At 34.9% G+C, this 25,511-nt stretch overlaps 1 long non-coding RNA gene and 1 other non-coding gene across 13 annotated transcripts in view; one reads left to right on the forward strand and one right to left on the reverse strand.

The window, feature by feature from the left end:
• LOC140613213 (uncharacterized) overlaps positions 1 to 25,511 on the reverse strand; it is a 541,366-nt gene that overhangs the window by 199,405 nt on the left and 316,450 nt on the right. For all 12 annotated transcript variants that reach the window (XR_012014428.1, XR_012014406.1, XR_012014395.1 and 9 more), the window contains one exon: positions 9,153 to 9,306. This is a non-coding gene — a long non-coding RNA (uncharacterized lncRNA). The remainder of the gene's footprint in view (positions 1 to 9,152; positions 9,307 to 25,511) is intronic.
• LOC140623764 (U1 spliceosomal RNA) lies at positions 9,145 to 9,309 on the forward strand. Its single transcript, XR_012023302.1, has one exon. It is a non-coding gene; the product is annotated as a U1 spliceosomal RNA (small nuclear RNA).

Below are 25,511 nucleotides of genomic sequence, written 5' to 3' on the forward strand. Positions count from 1 at the left end.
AATAGAAGGAGAGATAAAGAGCTTCCAAGATAGGCAGAAACTGAAAGAATATGTGACCACCAAACCAGCTCTGCAATAAATATTAAGGGGGACCTGTAAAAGAAAGGGAAGCCCAAAGAAATAATCCACAAAAACAGGGACTGAATAGGTGTTACGATGACACTAAAGTCATATCTTTCAATAGTTACTATGAACGTGAATGGGCTAAATGATCCCATCAAAAGACTCTGGGTATCGGACTGGATAAAAAAGCAAGACCCATCTGTATGGTGTCTACAAGAGACTCATTTTAGATCTAAGGACACCTCCAGCCTGAAAATAAAAGGACCATTTACCATTCAAATGGTCCTCAGAAGAAAGCTGGGGTAGCAGTACTCATATCAGATAAATTAATGTTTATCCCAAAGACTGTAGTAAGAGATGAAGAGAGACACTATATCATACTTAAAGGGGCTATCCCACAAGAAGACCTAACAATCATGAATATGTATGCCCCTAATGTGGGAGCTGCCAAGTATATCAATCAATTAATAATCAAATTAAAGAGATACTTAGATAATAATACACTAATACTGGGAGACTTCAACACAGCACTTTCTGCAAATGACATATTTTCTAAGCACATCAACAAAGAAACAAAGACCTTATGATACACTGGACCAGATGGATTTAACAGATATTTACAGAACTTTACATCTAAACGCAACTGAAAACACATTCTTCTGAAGTGCACATGGAACTTTCTCCAGAATAGAGCACATACTGGGTCAAAAATCAGGTCTCAACTGATACCAAAAGATTGGGATTGTCCTCTGCATATTTTCAGACCACAATGCTTTGAAACTAGACCTCAATCACAGGAAGAAATTTGGAAGAAACTCAAACACATAGAGGTTAAAGATCAACCTACTAAAAGATGAATGGGTCAACCAGGAAATTAGAGTAGAACTAAAAAGATTGAGGGAAACTAATGTAAGTGCATATACAACTGCTCAAAATCTTTGGGATACAGCACAAGCAGACCTAACAGGGAAATACATCACAATACAAGCATCCCTCAAAAAATTGGAAAAAGACTCAAATACACAAGCTAACCTTGCACTTAAAGGAACTGGAGAAAGAACAACAAGTAAAACCTACACCAAGCAGAAGAAGGGAGATGATAAAGATTCGAGCAGAACTCAATGAAATAGCGACCAGAAGAACTATAGACGGGCACTGGGTGTTATTCTGTATGTTAGTAAATTGAACACCAATAAAAAATAAATTAAAAAAATAAATAAATAAATAAATAAAAATAAAAAATAAAAAAATAAAAAAATAAAAATTGTGATTAAAAGAAAAAAAAAGAACTATAGAAGAGATCAACAAAACCAGGGGTTGGTTCTTTGAAAGAATTAATAAGATAAACCCCTAGCCACCCTTATTAAAAATAAAAGAGAAAAGACTCAATAAAATCATGAATGAAAGAGGAGAGATCACAATCAATACCAAGGAAATACAAATTATCTTAAAAACATATTAGAGCAACTATATGCCAACAAATTAGGCACTTTAGAAGAAATGGATGCATTTCTGGAAAACCACAAATTACCAAAACTGGAACAGGAAGAAATAGAAAACCTGAACAGGCCAATAACCAATGAGGAAATTGAAGCAGTCATCAAAAACCTTCCAAGACACAAAAGTCCAGGGCCAGATGGCTTCCCTGGGGAATTCTATCAAACATTTAAAGAAGAAATAATACCTACTCTACTAAAGCTGTTCTGCAGGACAAAAAGGGATGGAATACTTCCAAACTCATTTTATGAGGCCAGCATCACCCTGATTCCAAAACCAGACAAAGACCCCACCAAAAAGGAGAATTATAGACCAATATCCCTGATGAACACAGATGCAAAAATTCTCAACAAGATACTAGCCAATAGGATCCAACAGTACATGAAGACGATTATTCACCATGACCAAGTACGATTTATCCCCGGGACACAAGGCTGGTTCAACACTCATAAAACAATCAATGTGATAGATCATATCAATAAGAGAAAAACCAAGAACCATATGATCCTCTCATTAGATGCAGAGAAAGCATTTGACAAAATACAGCATCCATTCCTGATCAAAACTCTTCAGAGTGTAGGGATAGAGGGAACATTCCTTAACATCTTAAAAGCCATCTACGAAAAGCCCACAGCAAATATCATTCTCAATGGGAAAAACCTGAGAGCCTTTCCCCTGAGATCAGCAACAGGACAGGGATTTCTACTCTCACCACTGCTATGCAACATAGTCCTAGAAGTCCTAGCCTCAGCAATCAGGCAACAAAAAGAAATAAAAGGCATTCATATTGGCAAAGAAGTCAAACGCTCCCTCTTTGCCGATGACATGATACTGTACATAGAACACCCAAAAGACTCCACCCCAAGATTGCTAGAACTCATACAGCAATTCGGCAGTGTGGCAGGATACAAAATAAATGCCCAGAAATCAGTGGCATTTCTATACACTAGCAATGAGACTGAAGAAAGAGAAATTAAGGAGTCAATCCCATTTACAATTGCACCCAAAAGCATAAGATACCTAGGAATAAACCAAATCAAAGAGGTATAGGATCTATACCTTAAAAACTACAGAACACTTCCGAAAGAAATTAAGACACAAAGAGATGGAAAAATATTCCATGCTCATGGATTGGAAAAATAAATATTGTGAAAATGTCTATGCTACCCAGAGCAATTTACACGTTCCATGCAATCCCTATAAAAATACCATGGACTTTCTTCAGAGAGTTGGAACAAATAATCTTAAGATTTGTGTGGAATCAGAAAAGACCCCAAATAGCCAGGGGAATATTGAAAAAGAAAACGAGAGCCAGGGGCATCACAATGCCGGATTTCAGGTTGTACTACAAAGCTGTGATCATCAAGACAGTGTGTCACTGGCACAAAGACAGACACATAGATCTGTGGAACAGAATAGAGAACCCAGAAATGGGCCCTCAACTCTATGGTCAACTAATATTTGACAAAGCAGGAAAGACTATCCACTGGAAAAAGGGCAGTCTCTTCAATAAATGGTGTTGGGAAAATTGGACGGCCACGTGCAGAAGAATGAAACTAGAGCATTCTCTTACACCACACACAAAGATAAACTCAAAATGGATGAAAGATCTAAATGTGAGACAAGAATCCATCAAAATCCTAGAGGATAACACAGGCAACACCCTTTTTGACCTTGGCCACAGCAACTTCTTGCAAGATACATCTATGAAGGCAAAGGAAACAAAAGCAAAAATGAACTATTGGGAGTTAATCAGGATAAAAAGCTTCTGCACAGCAAAAGAAACAGTCAACAAAACTAAAAGACAACCTACAGAATGGGAGAAGAGATTTGCAAATGACCTATCAGATAAAGGGCTAGTATCCAAGATCTATAAAGAACTTATTAAACTCAACATCCAGGAAACAATCCAATCATGAAATGGGCAAAAGACAAAAACAGAAATTTCACCAAAGAAAACAAACATGGCCAACAAGCCCATGAGAAATGCTCCGTATCACTTGCCATCAGGGAAATACAAATCCAAACCACAATGAGATACCACTTCATACCAGTGAGAATGGTGAAAATTAACAATTCAGGAAACAAATGATGTTGGAGAGGATGTGGAGAAAGGGGAACCCTCTTGCACTATTGGTAGGAATATGAACTGGTGCAGCCACTCTGGATAACAGTGTGGAGGTTCCTCAAGAGTTAAAAATAAAGCTACCCTGCAACCCAGCAATTGCACTACTGGGGATTTACCCCAAAGATACAGATGCAGGGCAGCTGGTGTGGCTCAGCGGTTTAGCGCCATCTTCAGCCCAGGGCCTGATCCTGGAGACCCAGAATTGAGTCCTGTGTCGGGCTCCCTGCTTCTCCCTCTGCCTGTGTCTCTGTCTGTCTGTCTCTCTCTCTCTCTGTGTCTCTCATGAATAAATAAATAAAATCTTTTTTTAAAAAAATATACAAAAAAATTTTTAAAAAATATACAGCTGCAGTGAAACGCTGGGACACCTGCACCTCGATGTTTATAGCAGCAATGTCCACAATAGCCAAACTGTGGAAGAAGCCTTGATGTCCATTGACAGATAAATGGATTAAGAAGATGTAGCCTATATATACAATGGAATGTTACTCAGCCATCAGAGAAGATGCATACCCATTCTTTGCTCTGACGTGGATGGAAGTGGAGAGTATCATGCTGAGTGAAGTAAGTCAATGAGAGGACAATCATCACATGGTTTCACTCATATGGGGAATATAATAGTGAAAGGGATTATAAGGGAAAGGAGGGGAACTGAATGGGAAAAATTAGAGAGGGTGACAAAACATGAGAGACCTCTAACTCTGGGAAACGAACAAAGTGTAGTGGAAGGGGAGGTGGGTGGGGGTTGGGGTGGGGGTGACTGGCACTGAGGAGGGCACTTGATGGGATGAGCACTGCGTGTTATATGTTGGCAAATCGAACTTCAATAAAAAAAATATGGAAGTATTATTCCTGACTTTTAAATTAATCCATTCTCAGAATATCTGGGTGGCTCAGCAGTTGAGTGTCTTCCTTTGGCTCAGGGTGTGAACCCGGAGTCCCAGGATCGAGTCCCACATTGGGCTCCCTGCATGGAGCCTGCTTCTCCCTCTGCCTGTGTCTCTGCCTCTCTTGCTCTGTGTCTCTATTCTATTAAAAATGCATACACTTGACTCTGAAAACCATAAAACATTGATGAACGATAATGAAGATAACACAAATAGAAAGTATATTCCATGCTCATGGAATGAAAAAATTAATATTATTAAAATGTCTATGCCACCAAAAGTGATCCTCAGATTCAATGCCACCCCTGTCAAACTACCAATGACATTTTTCACAGAACTAGGAATAATAATACTAAAATCTGTATGGAACCAAATAACCCAAGCAATCTTGAGAAAGAAGAACGAAGCTGGAGGTATCACAAACCATATTTCAAGGTATACTACAAAGCTGTAGTAATCAAAACAGCATGGTACTGGCACATGACACAGAGATCAATAGAACAGAATAGAGAGCTCAGAAACCTATACTTCCATGGTCAATTAATCTACAACAAAGGAGGCAAGAATATGCACTGGGAAAAAGTCTCTTCAATAAATGATGCTGAGAAAACTGGACAGCTACATGCAAAAGAATGAAGCTGAATCATTTTCTTACGCCATACAAAAAAAAAAAAAACTCAAAACAGATTAAAGACCTAAATGTGAAATCTAAAACCATAAACCCCCTGAAAGAAAACACAGGCAGGAATTTATTTGGCACAGGCTGTAGAATCATTTTTCTAGATATATCTCCTCAGGCAAAAGAAACACAAACAAAAATAGGCTATTAGGATTACAGCAAAATAAAAAGCTTTTGCACAGTGAAGAAAACAAACAAATCAACAAAACAAAAAGGCAACCTATTGAATGAGAGAGATATTTGCAAATGATATATCCAATAGGAAGTTAAAATCCAAAATATATAAAGAACTCATATATCACCCAATAATGATGATGATGATGATGATGATACTCTGATTAAAAATGGGCAAAGGACAAAAAGACATTTTTTCCAAAGAAGACATAAAGATGGCAAACAAGCATATTAAAAGATGTTCAACATCATTCATCATCCGGAAAATACAAATCAAAACCAGAATGATATACCACCTCATACCTGTCAGAATGGCTATAATAAAAAGACAAGAACAAGTGTAGGTGAAAATGTAAAGAAAAGAAAACCTGCATGCACTGTTGTTAGGAATGTAAATTGATGCAGCCATTGTGGAGAACAGTATGGAGACTTTTCAAAAAATTTTAAAAGAAACATTATATGATCCAGTAATTAGACTACTGGGTATTTAGCCAAAGAAAGCAAAAACACTAATTTGAAAGGATATATGCACCCCTATGCTCACTGAAGCATTATTTACAAGGGCATCTGGGTGGCTCAGTCAATTAAATGTTCAATTCTTGATTTTGGCTCAGGTCATGATCTCAGAGTCATGAGATTAAGCCCTGGCTCAGGCTCCATGCCCTTGGGTTCTCTCTCTCCTTCTCCTTCCACCCCTCCCTTCTCACTCGAGCTATCCTTCTCTCTTTCTAATAATAGTAAAAAAAATATATGTATGGACAACACAAGATGTGGTAGATATATAGATCTATACACACATACATACACACTAGAATATTAGCCCTAAAAGAATAAAATCTTCCATTTGCAACAACATGGATGGACCTAGAATACATTATGCTAAGTGAAATAAGCCAGAGAAAGACAAATACCCTATAATTTCACTTATATTAGAATCTAAAAAAGGAAAAAAAAAACAGAACAAATGAATAAACAAACAGAAATCAGAAGAAGACCTATAAATTCATAAATAAAGTGATGGTTTCCAAACAAGAAGGGGATATAGGATCAACAAAATGAGTGAAGGAGAGTGGAAGATAGAGGCTTCCTGTTATGTAATGGATAAGTCATGGGGATAAAAGGTACAGGATAGGAAATATAGTCGATGGTATTGTAACAACATCACAAGGTGACAGATGGTAGCTGTACTTGTGGTGCATCCAGCATAACGTATAGACTTGTGGAATTACTAGGCTGTATACCTGAAATTAATGTGACATTATGTGAACCACACTTCAACTTTTAAAAAATGTACATATCTGTACACTCAGACATGCATATATGCACATAGAGTGTACATAAATGTTGCTATTGATTGTAATACTGGTTTCCTATTTAGCAAGGGAGAGTGCTTTTATTTTCTAATGCAAAATGCATTCATTAGGGTCTGATTTTAAACTGTAGTAAATACTGTAGACATCTACTAAATCACTGCATATTATTTTCTTATTTAACTTGTTGATGTAGTAGTATTATGTTAAATTTTTTTTGGATTTCAAAGAGTAAAAAAAATCTCCTATTTGTTAACGGAGTAGTATTCGTTGGTATAGCAACAGAACTCAAATTCTTAGTACTGTGTATAATTGTCAATCCAACTTTATCAGTGAGAGTGAGTTTTTGGTTTTATCATTAAGTGGGATAAGGAAGCATTGATGCAGGGTGAGAAACTAGACACTTTTAGAAGTTATTTTAAAGAAATACAAGAAATTATCCCAAAAGGCAAACATCACACATAAGCATTCTTCCTAGGGGCATGTCCTATGAAAAAATGGCCATATTATAGTTGTGTTAAATTTTAACAGAGGATGAATATAACCATCAGAAGTATTTTCAAGTAACCATCTCTGTAACTGCTGACAATGAGCAACAGGCAAGTGAGCCCTTTATTTTATTTTATTTTATTTTTTTTGCTATGGTTTCTTTTTTTTTTAATTTTTTAAAATTTTTTATTGGAGTTCAATTTGCCAACAAATAGCATAACACTCAGTGCTCATCCCATCAAGTGCCCCCCTCAGTGCCCGTCACCCAGTCACCCCAACTCCCCACCCACCTCCCTTTCCACTACCCTTTGTTCATTTCCCAGAGTTAGGTGTCTCTCATGTTTTGTCACCCTCACTGATATTTTCACTCATTTTCTCTCCTTTCCCTTTATTCCCTTTCACTAATTTTTATATTCCCCAAATGAATGAGACCATATAATGTTTGTCCTTTTCCAATTGACTTATTGGCAGTGAGCCCTTTAAAAGCAGAGTGCTCTTTTACTTGTTGTTTCAAATAAACCAAAGAATGCTTTTGCAATCTGGCATTTTATTTACAATTTTATTTTATTTTAATTCTCCTGCTTGGGGAACTACTTGAAGTAGCACATTCTTTATATAATAAATTATAGTTCTTATCTGCATAAAGACTGAATTATAGATTAATCTCTATTGGAAAACATAAAAAGAAAAATATTCTGAATTTTCCTAAAATGTGTGACCTGCCTCTGAACCCTTGCAAGTAAAGCACTCCTCATTTTGTCAATGTCTTAAACTCCTATTTCACCTTTGACACATGTTTTTAATATAAAATCATTCTTGATTCTAGCTGCCATCTTGCAGGGAGTGTTCCCCTCCTCGCTCAACTATATGTTTCTGGTAGATGTAATGGAAATATATAGGTTTAAGAACTGAGAAAAAACAACAGAAATTCAAATCTTAAATTTGTTACTTACTAACTACGGGAGACTGAAGGATTCCCTGAAGAATTTCATTTTCTCTTTTGCTAACTGGCTACTGTCCCTTCCCTGACAGGGTCAGTTTGAGTCTTTTATGAAAGAATGTGTGTTAAATCTCAACAAAATTAGTTCATTGTCGCTATATTCTAATACTTTTAATGTTTGTATTTATATTCATCATAAAATTCTTCTCCTGTTATAATGTTTCGTCAGTCTACTTGAGGTCAAGGACTATGTTTTATTCATCCTTGTATCTCATGTTTGACTCAATGAGTCTGGGAAATCAATTACTGTGCTCCAACCTCTGGGAATCAGAAAGACCAGAAAGTGCTTGCCCAGTTAATTCTTAAAACTCGTTTATATATTTGTCAAGAGTGCCCCCTGTGGTGCTTGCACCTACTGTGTATTACTCCAAATACACAGGCATTAGTACCGCACTAAGTGCTTGTTGATAGCGCTTGCATGAAAATAAATTGATTCTGTTGCCTCATTCCACTTGGCAAAATACATAATGGATATTTTCTATGACCTACTTATACAAAGCTTTTATTCCTGTGTGTCTGATATCTAATGTCACCGCTGGTCTGGACAGTGGCTCTCAACAATGTGACTTTGAGAAAGCTCCAGGAACCTCAACTCTCGGCAAATCCATGTGGAGCTGTGATACACAGGTGAAAAGTTTGAAATTGAGTCATTTTCTCTCTAGAAAATGGGGCACATGGAGTACACTCCAGCGGCATGAATCCATACCAGGAGGATCACCCGCACAGTCCGGGCTGCTGCTGCTGCTGCTTTGGAAGGTTTTTGCTCTGGGACAGTCCCAGGATTTCTAGGAAACATTTATGTCTTGGTCCCTCTGCTACTTCCAGTCTTTTGTCATTTTTCACAGCCACTAACAAAATGGCTCTACGACTTTGAAATCTCTAATAAGAGCTATGCCAGGTTAAAAGCATTTCCCTGAATACTTACATGGCAGGGGAGTTATCATGATCACAAAAGTGGTTTTCCCAAGGTAAGGCTCATCCACTGCACTCTGAATGTCTTGACCCCTGTGATTTCCCCCAAACATGGGAAATTTGACTGCATGATTTGTGGTAGTAGGAGACTGCCATTATACTTCCCCCTGAAAAAGACAAAACAAAATGAAAAAGCATTTCCTTGAGGCAGATACAGACAAACGGTCCTTGGGCTTTATTTCAAAGTTGAGAAGATTAGGTTGAAAGGAAACCAATAATTGGGTATCGTAGGTAACCAAATCATTAGAAGAAATCCACAATTTCCACAGAGCACTAAACAATCCCTCTCTGGATGAAGATGGCAATACTAGGAGAAGAGAAAGGGTAAGTAGTGACTCATGTAATGCTGATACTATTTTGACTTGTTACAGCTGTTAATACTAGTGTTTCTAATGGATAATCAAAGCATTAAGACATTAAAACACATTAATAATTGTAAAAAAAAAATGGAACTCTGCTTCTGTAATTTTCTGCCTGCTTTAGAGTCAATCTGTTGTTATCCATATCACTTAAACTATCTCTGTTTGTTTTGTCCACAACCTGCAGCAACCATACCATGGTTTTATCCCACAGATAACAATCCTTCTAAATGACCAGAAGCTATATGGCATTAAGATCATACAAATCCACTATAAAAGGGTCAATATATTTTCTCTCCCTCTGTCTTTCTGTCTCTCTGTCTTTCTGTCTCTCTATCTCTCTCTCACACACACACAGGCGTGCATTCCTTCACATATACTCATATTTTTCCTTCTTTCTTCTTAGGAAAAAATGATAGGTATTAAACAAGGATTAACTTACATTTTTTAAAAGGGCAATGGAAATCTATTTGCAAGTCTGAAGTGCATTTTCATTATACCTAGAATTCTTTACACTATTTCCAAGAGGATATTGTCCCAAGAGCACATTCTGCAAAAGCATGGAATTTTTATTATTCTTTTAAAAATATTATCTCAAATAATTTTCTGTCAAATTATGTTAAATGTTTTATTTATAAATATTACTTTATAGCATAATTGTTTAGTAAGTACCCCATCTAGCATTCCACTATGTAAAGAAAATAATGATTTTACTTACCAAAATTAATGCTAACCAAATTAATTATGTAGTCCCTAATTATGCTTTAAAATATTGGTATCAATCCCTGCTAGAAAATACAGACATTTTCTGCTTTTCCTCAGTTCATCAGTTAATGTTAAGTAAGTGTCAGTAATATATTTCTTTGGCTTTCAAATAAGTAGCCACCTACTCAGTGCACTAGCTGGGGAGAAATAATTTAAAACTCTTGTGAGGCTGAAGTAGAAAACTGTAAAAATCAGCATAGATCTTCTTAAAATGGAAAATACGAATTCAATTTACAAAGTAGGAACTCACAAATTGGCAAGAATGTCTATCATAAGTCATCTATCACAAATTAATCAGGACCAACCAGATGCTATCTTTAATAGTATGGAATAATGGGAAGAATTTAATCATTTTCCTACAACAATTATATAATTAATTTCCTCTCCTGACCTTTCAGTTGTTAGACCCTCATTGATGAAATCTTCCTAAAATAATCCTAATAAAAATTATATTTACGCAGGGAGCTCTGAAAAAGATCCCAATAGTCACAGCTGAAACCATCTGAGGAAAAATAAATAAATAACAATATTAGGTTTTAACAAAGACTAAGACAATTATCCATGAGTTGGTATTGATTTTATTTTTTTTAATTTCATACTTAGAATTTTTATGCAATAGTATTGACTTTTTCTCTTCATATACAGTTCAGCACATTTTAACATATGTATGGATTTGTTTAACCACTACCACCGAGATACACAGAAGAGTTCCAGGATACCCACAGAACTCTCTCATGTTATCCTTTATGCTCAATTCCTTTCCTGACCCTACATTTGTCAATCACTCACCTGTTCTATATAGTTTTTTTTTTTCTTTTCAAATGTCATACAAAAGGAACCATATGCTATATAACCTTCTAAAACTGGCTTTTCTCGCTCTGCTTAATACCTTGCATATATGAGCAGTTTGCTCTTTTTTGTGGCTGATTAGTATCCCATTGTATAGATATGCACAGTTCATTTATCCATTCACCCACTGAAGGACATTTGGGTTCATTCCAAATTTGTTTTGTTTCATTTTTGCAAATATGACTACAACTGTTATAAACATTTTTGTATAGATACTTGTTTAAACACTGGTTTTCAATTCTCAAGGCTAAATACCCAGGAGTGGGATTGCTGGGTCATATGCTAAGTCTGTGTTTAACTTTATAAAAAAACTGTGAAAATGTTTTCAGAGTGACTGGCTAGGCCATTTTGCATTCCCACCAATAATTTATGATCTCCACTTTGCGTGCTTGCCAGCCCTTAATATAGTATTTCTGTTTTAATGTAGTCATTCTAATACATGTGTGTAGTGGTATCTTACCATGATTTTAACCTGCATTTCCCTAAAGGCTAACCAGGTCGCACATATTCTTGTGCATCTTTTGGCCTGTTCAATTCCGTTGACCAATTTTAAATGCACTGTTTCTCTGATTATGGAATTTTGAGAGTTCTTAAGATATTCTTAAAATATTTCATTTGTGGGATATGTAATTTGCAAATATTTTTACACAGTCTATAGTTTGTTTTCATTTTCTTAAGGTCTCTTTCTCAGAGAAAGTTTTTAAATTTTGATAGAAAAATAAATAAATAAATTTTGATAGAGGGTAATTTATCTTTTTCTTTTATGTATCATGCTTTCAGTGTCATATTTAAGACTTTGTCTACCACCTGGCCACATAGATTTTCTCTTACATTTTCCTCTAAAAGTTTTATAGTTTTATGTTTTATGTTTAGAGCTATGTTCCACTTTGAGTGAATTTTTGTATGTGAAGTGTAAGGTTTAGGCTAAAGTTCATTTTTTTTCTTCTGTTCCTTGCATCCAATGTCTTACTCTCTTGATCACTGTAGCTTTATATTGTTGGGGTTTTTTAATATTTTATTTATTTATCTGACAGAGAGAAAGTAGGCAGAGAAGCAGGCAGAGGGAGAGGGAGAAGCAAGTAATAGGATTCCTCCAAGTATATTTTTCTTATCAGACTGATATAATAAATATATAATAAATATTTGAATAAGTATATGCAGAAGAAATACATTTTTCTTATGGTAGTACTGGAAATAATATAGCAGTAATGAGAAAAAAATCATAAAATCACCACTAGATCACCACAGTAATAACTTCAATAGGCAATATCTGCTGATGAATACGAATATTTTCAGTTGGCAAAACCTTAAGAAGAAACAGGATAGTCAAATGGCCTCTAGGTATCTTCTCAAAATTATATGTGTTACTAAAATTTATTTTATTTTATTTATTTATAAATGGGAGGCAGAGACATAGAGAGAGGGAGAAGCAGGCTCCCTGTGGGGAACCTGATTCAGGACTTGATCCCAGGACCCCAGGATCACGACCTGAGCCAAAGGCAGATGCTCAACCACTAAGCCACCCAGGTGCCCCACTAAAATGGTTTTAACACATATTTTCAAATTCTTTGATACTCTTCCCTGATGGAGGTGGAGCTTAATTCTCCTCTGGAGTATGAGCTAGATTTAATGACTCACTTATAACAAATAGAATATGCAAAGGTAAAAATCATAATTATATGCTGGAGAAACCTGGCAGACAGCACTTTAACCAAGTGATCATGGTTAGCATCATCAGTAATAAATCATGCTGATATTGGGTGCTTTGAGATGCTGCAGTGAAAAGGACACATCGCGTCTGTGGTATACTTTCCAATAATGCATAACCTCAATCTAATCATGAGAAAACATCAGACAAACCCAATGGCTATAAAATACAGACCAGTACTCCTCAAAAGTGTCAAGGTCATGGGGGAAAAGAAAAGACTGAGGGATTGCTGCAAACTGGACAGGACTGTAGAGACATGAAGACTAATACAGCATGATATTCTGCACTAACTCCAGGGAATGTGAAACCAGCGAAAGAAAATGGAAAAAACACATAAAGTCTATACTTTGGGTAATACTATTGTATCAATGTTACTTTCTCAGTTTTGCTAAATATACCATGATTATGTAAGTTGCTAAGATTTGGGGATTTGTGAAGGGTGTAATGAAGCCTCAGGACTTCTTTCCAACTCTTCTATAAATCTAACTTATTTCAAAACGAAAAGTCCAAAAAAAGTTTCCCTTTGCTGAGTGATAAATACGACAGTATTAACAACCAAAAAACTAATATTATTGTTATTTGTATCTTCTACTAAAGGAGCTGATCATAATCCTAAAAGACTCTTTCACTCACTAAAAACTTGTATTTTTTTCATTAATTTAGTAATAACTAGTAGCGAATAGGAAGTCCACGCTGAATATATGCTCTGCTGTTAGGAACTGTACTGTATACTCTTGGAAGGCTATCTGGGTTTTTTTGCTGATATTTTCTTAGTCTTTCTTTCCTTTGATAAAAATACTTTCAGGGAACCTCTCTTCCCTGCTCTCAGTTCATTGGGTTTTGGATGGGGCTGTTTTAGGGTAGGTGTAGAGTTCAAGACTGGACCTTCAAAGTATCCCAAAAGCCTGGCACTAGTAATGGATTCCAGTTTGAATACTTTGTTTTTGATGGCTCAATCAGGGCTAATGCTGGGACAGCTTTTGAGTGCCTGGAAAACAACTATCTCTCATTGCACTGAACTTTTTTATTTATATAATCTTAATCACGGAGCTCTTGGAACCCCCAAGATGGAGATGAAATCAACACAAAGGAAAGTAGAGCCAAGAGATGAGGAGAATGAGAAAGAAAAATACCCGATCCTGATGACATTATTTAAGCTACTTGATTTAGTTATGTCTAATGACTGTTATTCTGGAAAACTGAACCCAGATTTTTCCTTTTTTTCTTTGAGACACTAAAGTCTTTAATCCATATCTTGTAATTTGGGGTGGGTGAATAATTAGGAGAGAGCCCAAGACACATACCCTGGTAAAGGACAATGCTACCAATCAATGCTATAAAATTATTAAATGACTATGGGTCTAATATTCAATAACTAGAGAGAATATATTGAATAGCATCTAGAAATAAGCCCGAAAAGACTTAGGGAGTTCAAAATCAAGAATTTTAACAATCGCTATAGTATATATAGACAAACTTTGTTTATATTTCTAGAGCTAAGTTAAAGAAGAAGCTACAGAAATAGACGACTGTATAGAAGTAAGGCTTCAAGCAAATAAACCCATGCCTCTGTACTTGTACGTCTACCTATCTACTCAGTAGAAACTTCATGGATTAAGAAAAGTGTGTATATCCCATCTGCCTTCTTGTGCAATCTATGCCTTCAGTTCCATACGATTCCCCCAATTGATCTACAATATTTTGCTGAGTGTATAACTCACAATTTAAAGTGTAAAAAGAATGGACTGATTCCATTCTTATTCAATTTTATGGCATACTCAAAAGGAAAACCGTCCTTTTGAGAAAAGATCTCCAAATGGAGGATATAGTATTACCAGGCCTTTGAAAACCATTATTGGGTATAAGATTACATACATAGCATGCAGGTGACTTGATTTTATAATCAAGAATGATTGGATTTCTTTTAAAGAAATCATTTTAGCACATCTTAAATTTCCTACTCTTGACAAAACCCTTCCCCCTCCCATGTTATTTACCCAAATGGTTCACAAATTAAGTTGCATAAAACTCTACATGGAAGATTTACAAGGGCACAATAAGAGAACTGGCAGGTGTTCTTCCATTCACTCTTTGAGCAGGAAGGGCATGTGGAAATGGCACTGGTTTGAATGACATTTGAAGTAATGGCCTGCCATTCTGCTGGCACTTTTAGTGTTAAGCAAGTGATCTGCAAAGTAAAGTGGATTCACAGTTAGAGTCAGCACCAGTGCACAGGTCGCCCGTAAAAATAGAAGATTCCATTATTCTTCAGGCTCCCTAGAGGGAGCAAGGTCTCTAGCATCATTACCAGGACTAAATCTGACTTTTCTACCTCCCCTAATTTCCTCCTAGTAATTATAGGTCAAGCACTCTTTTGTAAATTATAAAACCTTTGTTCTTATCAAAAATGAATAGCTGAGGAAAAAATTATAAAAAGAGTCCAAGGAAAAAAATTTCAATTAGAAAACCAAGCTAATTTGGTATGACCAAAGACTGTCAGGCATTCTGACAGTGCTCTATTATGCAGTCATTTGGGCTCTTTCAAATTAGTTATGTTAATGTCCTGTGAGTGAATGTAACACTTGGATGGGACAAGATTTCTGCAATTAATTTCTGCAGTCAGTGGAGAGACAAGCAAATTTATTTTCCCCCTCTCTGGGAATTGGTAGTGGAGGGTGTGAGGTAGCAAAAGTGCATTTAGGAACAGAGTACAAGCTAAACACAAGCCCTAAATAAAGCAGAAACAATGGGAGCCAATGCCTCCTCATTCATTCAATTGACAATGTTTTGCAGCTTAAACCTGTTTTATTAATTATGTTTGACATTTCCTTAATTAGTTTCATTTACACCAAATCAATCCCTACTGCTGTATGGCATCATTTATCATTTTGAAAAATTTGCATACTGAGTGCTGACTTTTCCTACTTAATTATACATTAAAAGTGTCAAGCGCACTTGCTGCCTGGCATTATCTGCAGCAGAAAGGTTTGTGGCTGGACGGTGATGGTATTAATCATTAAGAGCCCCCAAGTGCTGCTGGGTAATATCTGGGGAGTAGAGTGACTCTCATTTTAACGCTAGAGAGCAGAAGTGCTTTTGTAAAATGACCCAGAGCAAAAACAAAATAAATGACCTAAAACATCCGGTGTACTGTAATGTTTTGCTCTTTCAATAAAAATATGCTTTGGTGAGAAGGTTTATTATTAACTATTCGTTTTCTGTAAATTTAAACACTATGAATCCAATAGGAGTGCATTTGTGACCTCTGCTTTGACTTGAAAACAAGATATTTTGGTTGAATATACAATGGTGGCTTGGTAGCATACATTCCAATATATGCCAACTCAAATGTGTTACTTTACAAATGAAAGCTAGAAAATATAGTATACCATTAATACAGTGATTGATGTTGCTCATTTCTTTCCTACTTATAACTTTCAATGAATAAGCAACTATTTTTCATTGAACAAGGAGCACAACTGAACATAGTATATGGCTAAAAATCTAATATCCTAACAGAACTTCATTTGTATAGCCTAACAGGTTTCAATATTATGGAATTTTCAGTGATGAAAAAATTGTAAGACTGTTTTTAAACACAAAGCATGATTGTGAGCTATAGCAATGAAAGAGTTAACAAGAACCTGTTTGTAAATTGTGTATCAACTATGCCTTCCTTCATGTCAGAACCCAAAGTTAGCGCATTTAATATTCAAATTCATTTTCAAATGCTTGCCCATTAACATAATATATGCCACTTTGCAAGCCTGGTCAGAGAAATCTGTAACTAAATAATTTTCAAGTTTCCTTCATATCAGATGCATTATATGCAGTGTGAAATTATTTCCCCACTCTATCCCTTTGCTGAACAGCAGAAAACCAACACACAATATAGTAGATATTACTGCAAGTGCATTACATTCTTTAGGAGCTACTATATATGCAGGAAAGTTTATAATTGCTAATTTCAAGTGAGCATTTAATTGCATAGCTTGTGTATAATTGTAAGGTTAATATGCAATTGCAATACCACATTACTTAAAACTTTAAAAAGAAGAATGTATATGGCACCAATGTATTTATGCAAATATTATAAATAACTCATTTATGTTTTCAGTTAAATATGCCGTGTTTTTTAATGATACCATCATTAAATATACGTGCTTTGTCTCACATGAAAAACACTCAAGAATGGGAACTATATATCTAGTTTAAATATCTAAGTTAACACCACAATGATCCAAGTATGTAGTGACAATCCAGTTACATTTTTTAAATGATGTTGAAACCAGTAGTATAGCTTCTACATACCTTGTATCTTTCAAATTTTATATCTTTAAATCTTTACTTAAATCCTTTCTTGCCCTTTCAAGCCATGGTCCTTCATTCTAGTTACAAATTGTAAAAGGGTAAGTAGCTTTTCTCATCATGAAAGAATAAAAAAAATCTTAAATAATCATGGTGATCATGATAATAAGAGCATATTTTAATGCTTATTATGTCCCAGGCACTGTGCTAAATGTTTTATATTTATTATCTTTATCCTCAAATAATCTGATTAGGCAGAGTGATGATTATGCCACCAAGGCTAACAATTTTAAGGAGCCAGTCTAAGGTCACAGATTTAAGTGGCAAAGTTCAATGTCACAAAAGTATTGCCCCTCCAAGGTCCCCATTCCCAGGGATTTTGCTTACATAGGTTCATAATATTCCACAAACTTCTAGAGGTATGTGTGCTGTGGTGAAAAGGAAATCAGCTTTTTAAATCTGACTGGTATGCTTAAATCCAAATCTATCACGTATTAATTATATGTCTTTCAACAATTACTTACATTTTCTGGGCTCTTTTCTGATCTATAAATTGGGATCATATGTTTGTTGGAAGAAGTAAGAATTTGTCACACTACAATACTTAAGTACTAAAGGTGACCTCTCTTGCCCCTGTTAGATGTAAAACACCTGTTTACATCTGTCCCTCCAAAGAAACAAGTCCTTCTTTGTCAACTTTGTTCACCATGCTTTCCCAAGCACCTAGAACAAAGTCAGGCACATTGTAAAAATTCACAATTGTCTGAAAATTGTCTGAGAGAATTGTTTTATAATGTTGAGTACTGAAATTGATCCCCTCTCATCTCAGATCATCTTCCTCCCCTCTAGGCCTCACTACCTACCTAGAATCTGTTTGGGAAAAATAGTCTCTGCCTTTTCTCCTCCGCTTCTCCACTGCGATCTGAATTCTATACCCAGAGCCAGGGCACTTCTCATGCTCATTCACCTGTCAACTTGCTTAGTGGAAACTAGGGTGACAGCAGAGGCTAATTTTTATTCATAGTCTAATCAGGGCTAACAAAGAGTTAAACCCAGAGAAAAAAATAAGGACTTGACTGTGATTCTTTACAAACAGCACATTCTATATGATATAGCTATGTAATAGTTTTAGCATAACAGTCGATAGCCTGATCCAAAGTCAAAGACAAAATTTACCCAGAGTATTTAATATTTTCCAACATTTTGGAGGATATTTGGTATTGTAAACCTTAAGAATGTAGAAGTAGATTTTTCTTGGCATTGGTTCTTATTACATATTTTTAAAAGAAAAGATCTTCAATGTGTGAACTGAAATTCAAATAATCACACTTTGAAATAAACATATGCATGCGTGAGTCATATAAAGTTAGTTTATATATACACCCCACAAGGCTTACTTGCTTCATTATATGCAGTAACTCCAAACACATGTGGCCTTTCAAGAATACACACACAGACACACACACAGACACACACACACACACACACACACACACTATATGTTCTACAGTTCAGAAACTCTCTACTTGTTCAAAAATTAGCAAAACTCATTTACTTGGCTCTTACAGGATTCATTAACCTTTGTCTTCTTTTAAGAAACCAGGAACTATTCTAAAACTGACATTGTCATTAAAAACCAATAGGAAGTTACCATTTTTAAATTAAAGTCATTAGATAAGTTTTCAAGAGTTAAAAAAAGATTAGAAAAAAATTCAAATGAGAAAAATAATTTTGCTTTGGGTGTAAAAAGGCCCCAAGAGGAATTCCTCAAGTTTTGTTAGAAAGTACTCTTTTGTGATCAGAATATCTATGATATTTCAACCCACAGTATTTTTAAGGATTTAACTCTTTCATTATTCAAAATGAAACAACTGAAATAACAATTATATGATCACCATGTTATGCAATAAGTAAAAAAATCACACAATACGCTAAAAATATTTTCCTGTGACAAAGTTCTAAGAACTACATTAATATTTCATAATTCACTAATATTTCATTAATTTATAATTATATATTGGTATAGTAATTGTACTTCCACTATCATCATGGAAACAGTAATATTCCTCTAACCTTTTTTTTCAGAACATCATTCTTTAGGTAGTAAAATAAACCCACCATATAATTCTTCATATCAGAGCCAACTTACATATTTTTCTATTGTCCAAATGGTTTCATATATATTCTAGCACTTTAAACTAAACCAAAATATATAACCTCCCACTGAGAAAAATGGCCTATGTAGATGAGGGGTACCTAAGCCTAAGATTATAACTGGTAGTTGTGGAAATTTTAAAGAATATTGAAGTTATAGCCACCATTCTCTAACACACTAACCTTGGTAATACTTGGACATGACTTTGGATAGTAATTTCTACTACTTCTCTCTCATATTAACCAAAAAAAATCATTATAATAATAATTCCACCATTAATTCTCTATATTCCTTTCACATTACCCTGTCTTACTTCTTGTTATCTTCCTTTAATATCCCCATAATAATTCTTTCAAAGAAAACTTCCTCTCTCTAAGCAATTCTGCTCTATTCCTATTTATTTATTTACTATCAGACTTTTTTTGAAATACTACTCATTCCACAACTTATCTCAGAAACACCCCAACTTTACATTTCATTTACCAGCTCTTTTTCTTTTAAAGATTTAATTTATTTGTTTGAGAGAGAGAGAGAGCGAGAGAGAGAGCGAGAGCAAGCATGAGCAGCAGAGATGGGTAGAGGGAGAGGGAGCTTGACATGAAGCTCAATCACACTTAACTGACTGACCCACCCAGCCACCCCAGTTGGCAGTTGTTTCATGTACAAGTCAAGTAAAACTACTCTTCCTTAAATATCTTCTGTGTTTCCCTTATCTCTGAGGTTTTTAATAAACCTTTCCTCCACCTTGGAATACTCTGCCATTTGCCAAGTTTTACTAATTGTGTTTTCCTCAATTGAAAATGATATTTCCTCTTATTGGTTTCCTGTAGTATTGCCAAAACTATAGAACAGTATTTCTAAGTTACCTTAGGTATTGTTTTTATCATTTATTGTTTGTATATATTCTTTCCCAAACTACATTTTAGTTTCTTGGAAGGGGATACTATTTTTTTTCTTGGTATATACAGAAATCTCATACCCAATGTCACTGATATTATTTCCCTGTATCTTCATCTACACTGTGAGTTCCTTAAGAGATAGTACAATGCTTAGAAAATTTCCTGGTTCACAATCAACATTTAAGAAATTCTGTTTGAATATTAAATAAAACAAAACTTCTCTTTTGATCTATTATTTTTCACAAGAACAGATAACATTATTATGCATATACAGAGAAAAATAAATAAAGCAGACTATTATAAAATATTTAATCCTTCAAAGAACTTGCCATTTCAGTAAATCCTTAAGGAATTTCATTTGGAATTCAAGCAATACATTATAAATTAATTTTTATGTAATTAAATATGTAATTTTAATATTCTAAAAGTGGAATACACCTGCATTCAATCTTTTAAAGATTAAATATCTTTAGTCACAAGAGAAAACATGGAATGCCTTTTTTCAGGGGAGTTGACTTAGAATGTTTATAACTATTTACTGTCTTAACAGTGGGAGACCAAGTCAGACATTTCTGAATAAAATATTTTCAACAGATACAACAGAAATAAAGAGCAAAACCTCACAATTAAGAAGCTTTTGAAATACTTAAATATCAAAATATGGACACAAATAGCTTAAATATTAATAATTACAGATTATTTGGTACAGTTCAGTCTATTTTAAATTCCTGAGTGTGCAAAAGGCAGAGGTAAGCAGTTGGCAGCAAACTTTGTCTCCAGAGGTAAGAGTAACCTGAGACTTTGCTATCATTACAAGGCTTTGGCAAAATAATGCTTTATTGGACAAATAAGGAGCAGTCTCACATTACCCAAAACATTAAAACTAAAAATGAGAATAACGAAAACATTATTTTCCAAAGTTATTTTTTTTTCTTTTTGCCTGAGTATATGGCTTATTTAAAATTTAACATTATAAAATCAAAAGTATAAGATAGCTTTTTTATTCAAGAGAATAAATGTTCTTTATTCTCTAAATTTGACATATGAAAAGAGTGAGAAAAAGAGAAAGAAAAGAAAGAAGAAAAAGAGTATCAATGAATGTTTAATTATACTTAATTAAAAAGTTATCATTGGCATGAGGAATATTAAGCCACAAGTTACAAATAAAAAATTAAGGTAAAACATTAAAGTTAACTTTTCAATTGGGAATTCAGGCTTTTTTTAAGGGTGCATTCGTAAGTTTTTTTTTTTTTTTTAATTCCAAAACCATTCCTCCCTCTTAGTCGGGATTCATTTGTTTGCAGATAAAAGAATATCCAACTCATTGGCTTGAACAGATAAGAGTAGGTATCAATTTACCAATTTACATAACTAAAAACTCCTGGGGAACCTAGATGACCCAGTTGGCTAAGCATCAAGCATAGGTCTCTTGGTTTTGGCTCAGGTCATGATTTCAGGGCTGTGAGATTGAGCCCCACATGGGGCTCCATACTCAGCCTGAAGTCTGCTTACGATTCTCTCTCTCTCCCTCTTTCTCTGCTCCTCTCCACACACCCCCCCCAAACAAACAAATTAATCTTTAAAAAGAAGTTCCATAACTAAGAGTCAGCATCCTCAAGACTTACTCCTCTTTATCCCTTTTTGGCTTCATTAACTTTGGCTTCAAGGAGGTTCTTCTTATGTGGTGACAAACATGGTCAACAGTGACTCTATTGGACTTAATAGTACTCTAAATAGCAAAAGCAAAAGTTCTAGAGCATTGAATGTCACAGTTTGGGTCACATACCCAGTCCTGAACCAATCAAGATGGTAGCCAGAAGAATACAGTGTCCATTCACTGGGCAGGTCTGAGCAACAGGTCAGTCTGAAGCCAGAGGCAGGGTCAGTCCATCTGAACCATATGGAATCAGTTCCATCTACCATAGGACTTAAGACATGAGTCCCTTCTGCCAGAAGAAGGGCTACTGAAAACAAAAACCTATTGTACACTTTACTCTCAGGAAGAAAAGTTTACAGCAATGATAGGAAAATATAAGCTGCAGGATAACTTTGTGACACAAGAGAGAAAAAATAAAAACAAATTGTAGGAGATTGACTATATATATGTTGACTGTATATATATACATATATATATATACACACACACACTCAAATGTACATATTATATATATTTGCTGATTATATACATAGATCTAATTGTTTAAAAACACACATCTAAGATTATAACCACATTTCCAAGTATATTAAATATAGTAATAGTAATATCTATGTTTTCACATTCTATTTTGACTTGTTTTTGTCAGTATCATAAATTTACTGAGCTCTGAATCTAGCTTAGGATTATTGATCAAAACTAAGTATAATCTAGTGTTATTCAGTATGGTCAAGAAATAAAGCGTTTTAACATTACCATGAATTCCTTATATGTGTGGGTAGTGGAGTTCTCAACGTGAGTCATCGCCTTCTATCAGCAACTTCTCTGTCCCCCTGAGAGCAGAAAATAAACCTCCCATGTGAAAGTTACCCTCCCTGTAGCAGGATGTAAAGAGACATCCTTATCATCAGAGACAGGAAATTTAGAGCCGAGAAGGCTGTATAAACAACCCTTGTTACTTATTACTCACTTACTACCATGGCCCAAATTCTATCTAGAATTCCTTACTCATTGAAGCTCTCAAAGTTAAGTTTTCTTTGTCCTGTCAATTCCTTGAAGATTTTTTTTTCTTTGTATAAAACATATTAAAACTACCTGCCTCAGTCATCTCTTTAGGTTTTAATTTTAGTATTGGGCCCCCTGTAAGCAAGTAGTAACCCTTCAGGTTTTTTTCTCTTTTAGTCAGTCTCCTATAAATTTAATTTTTTGTTTAGCTGTAAAATCTTGCAGAGTAGAGAAAGAATTTTTCCTTCCCTACAGTCCCAACTAGTAAGGGACAAAAGCAAGATTTGAATGCAGCTTCTCACTGAAAAGTAAACAGCCTTTGACACCATACACCACCACCTCTGCGTGTTTGGGAAATTGTAATTGTTCTATAAGCGGCAACTGTTATTGTTTGAGTCCTCACAAATATTGATTGTTGTTACCCTAGAGATGTTCAGAACTACTGATGAATAAAATATTGTGCATGATAAAACAGTTTGCTTCATATGTTTTTCGAGTCTTGATAATAGTTGACATTTTTTAAATAATTGATTATAGGGCACGTGCATTTTTCTTCTTTTTTTGACAAAACTTTATTTCAACAATACAGCTTAGGATCACATTTTTTCATGTTCAGTTAGTTTTTTAGAGTTTTCCTTTAAGAAAACTTTTGGTCCAAAATTCATTGAGACCTAACGAATTCAGAGACCAAAAAAGCACTTACCCTCCCTCTAATGGTTCATGTACTTTTTAAAAAGGATTAAATTTGTTGGTAGCACACCTTATAATGAAAAAGAAAAAAAAAAAAAGACCTCCTTTAACACTTCTAGATTTTGTCATTTTAAATCTTAATGAAGAGATCATTTTCACACAATAGTAATTTTCTGAGGAAGTCATTTATACTCTCTTCACCCAATCATGGTCTTAGAGGGGTTGGGGGAGGAGGGTGGTTTTGCTAGTTAAATTTTGCTGCTAGGTTTTTATTTCATTTATTTTTTCATTCCACAGTCAAATTTACTTTTTCCCAACCTCACTGTGGTACAATCGACAAATGAAACTAAAATAGTTAAAGTATACATATTGGTGATCTGATATATTCATTGTGCAAGGATCCCTCATCTAGTTAATGAACACATCCATCACTTCACATGCTTATTTGTATATGTGTGAGACCATTTAAGTTCTTCTAACAAATTTCAATTATATAATACAGTGTCACCAATAGTTGCCATGTTTGTTTGTTTGTTTTTAAGATTTTATTCATTCATTCATGAGAGACACACACAGAGAGAGGCAGAGACACAGGCAGAGGGAGACGCAGGCTCCATGCAGGGAGCCCGATGTGGGACTCCATCTCTGGACTCCAGGATCATGTCCTGGGCCAAAGTCAGGCAGGCACTACACCACTGAGCCACCCAGATGTACCAGTTACCATATTTTGTATTAGATTCTCAGACCTTATTGATCTATAGCTAAAAGTGCCTACCCTCTTACTACATTTTAATAAAGGAAAAAATAACATTTTTCGCCTGCATGCATTTCTGTCTAAAATCATCTTGATTCTACATGAGTCAGATCTCACAGAATCAATGACTATTTCAAAGCAATCAGGGGATAAAATTGGGCTTAGATGTTTAATTAAAGATTCTAATCAATTACTTCTTTATAACCATATACTGTTATGAGTTGTTTTTCTTTTAGAAATCACAAAAAATTGTGCTAAAATCATCCAAAGTTTTCTAGTTTTAAAACCAAGCATTATAGAAATGTTTACATGCTATATTCAACTGTAATAACAATTTTAGACTCCTGACCTTTAACTTATTTTGATAATTGTAAATTTTATAAAGCATATTTAATTATTCAGTTAACTCTTTAGAAAATGATGTACAAACCAAAGAGCATAATTAGACTATTATTTTTATATACATATTTTCTTCACTAAAATATTAAATTTAGATTTGAGATGTTAAATTATTTTGGTCATGTAAGCTTTAGGTAAAAAAAAATGTCAGTTGAACAAATATTCCCCCCAACTGGAAAATACTGATGAAAACATAATTCAGCATACTAGTTTTGTATTATTCATATTCTTAGAGTTCAGAATCTACCTAGGTAGTCTAAGTCATATGGTGGTCTAAGAGGCCCTAAACTAATTTTAACCTTCATGAACTTTAACTTTTCCCTGTTTTTTTTTTTTTTTTTTTTTTTAAGATTTTATTTATTTATTCATGAGAGAGAGAGAGAGGCAGAGACACAGGCAGAGGGAGAAGCAGGCTCCATGCAGGGAGCCTGACCTGGGACTCCACACCAGGTCTCCAGGGTCATGCCCTGGGCCAAAGGCAGGCGCTAAACAGCTGAGCCACCCAGGGATCCCTCCCTGTTTATTTTGAACAACATTCATTACAACAAAAATCTCCTGAGGAGAAAGGAGACAACAAACTTGTCACTGTTTATTTTCATCCAAATGTTATTCTCTCTCTTCCTCTGCACATATCCACAAACATACAAGACATTCTCCCTACCTTAATTTTTGTCCTGGAGAATTATTTCTTATTAAATATTTTAAGCATAAATCAGATAGTATTAAAGTTTGTATTTATAAGCTTCTTTTTTTTTTTTTTTTTTTTT

The sequence above is a fragment of the Canis lupus genome, chromosome 2 (assembly GCF_048164855.1).
Source record: "Canis lupus baileyi chromosome 2, mCanLup2.hap1, whole genome shotgun sequence".
In the NCBI taxonomy this organism is placed as follows: domain Eukaryota; kingdom Metazoa; phylum Chordata; class Mammalia; order Carnivora; family Canidae; genus Canis; species Canis lupus.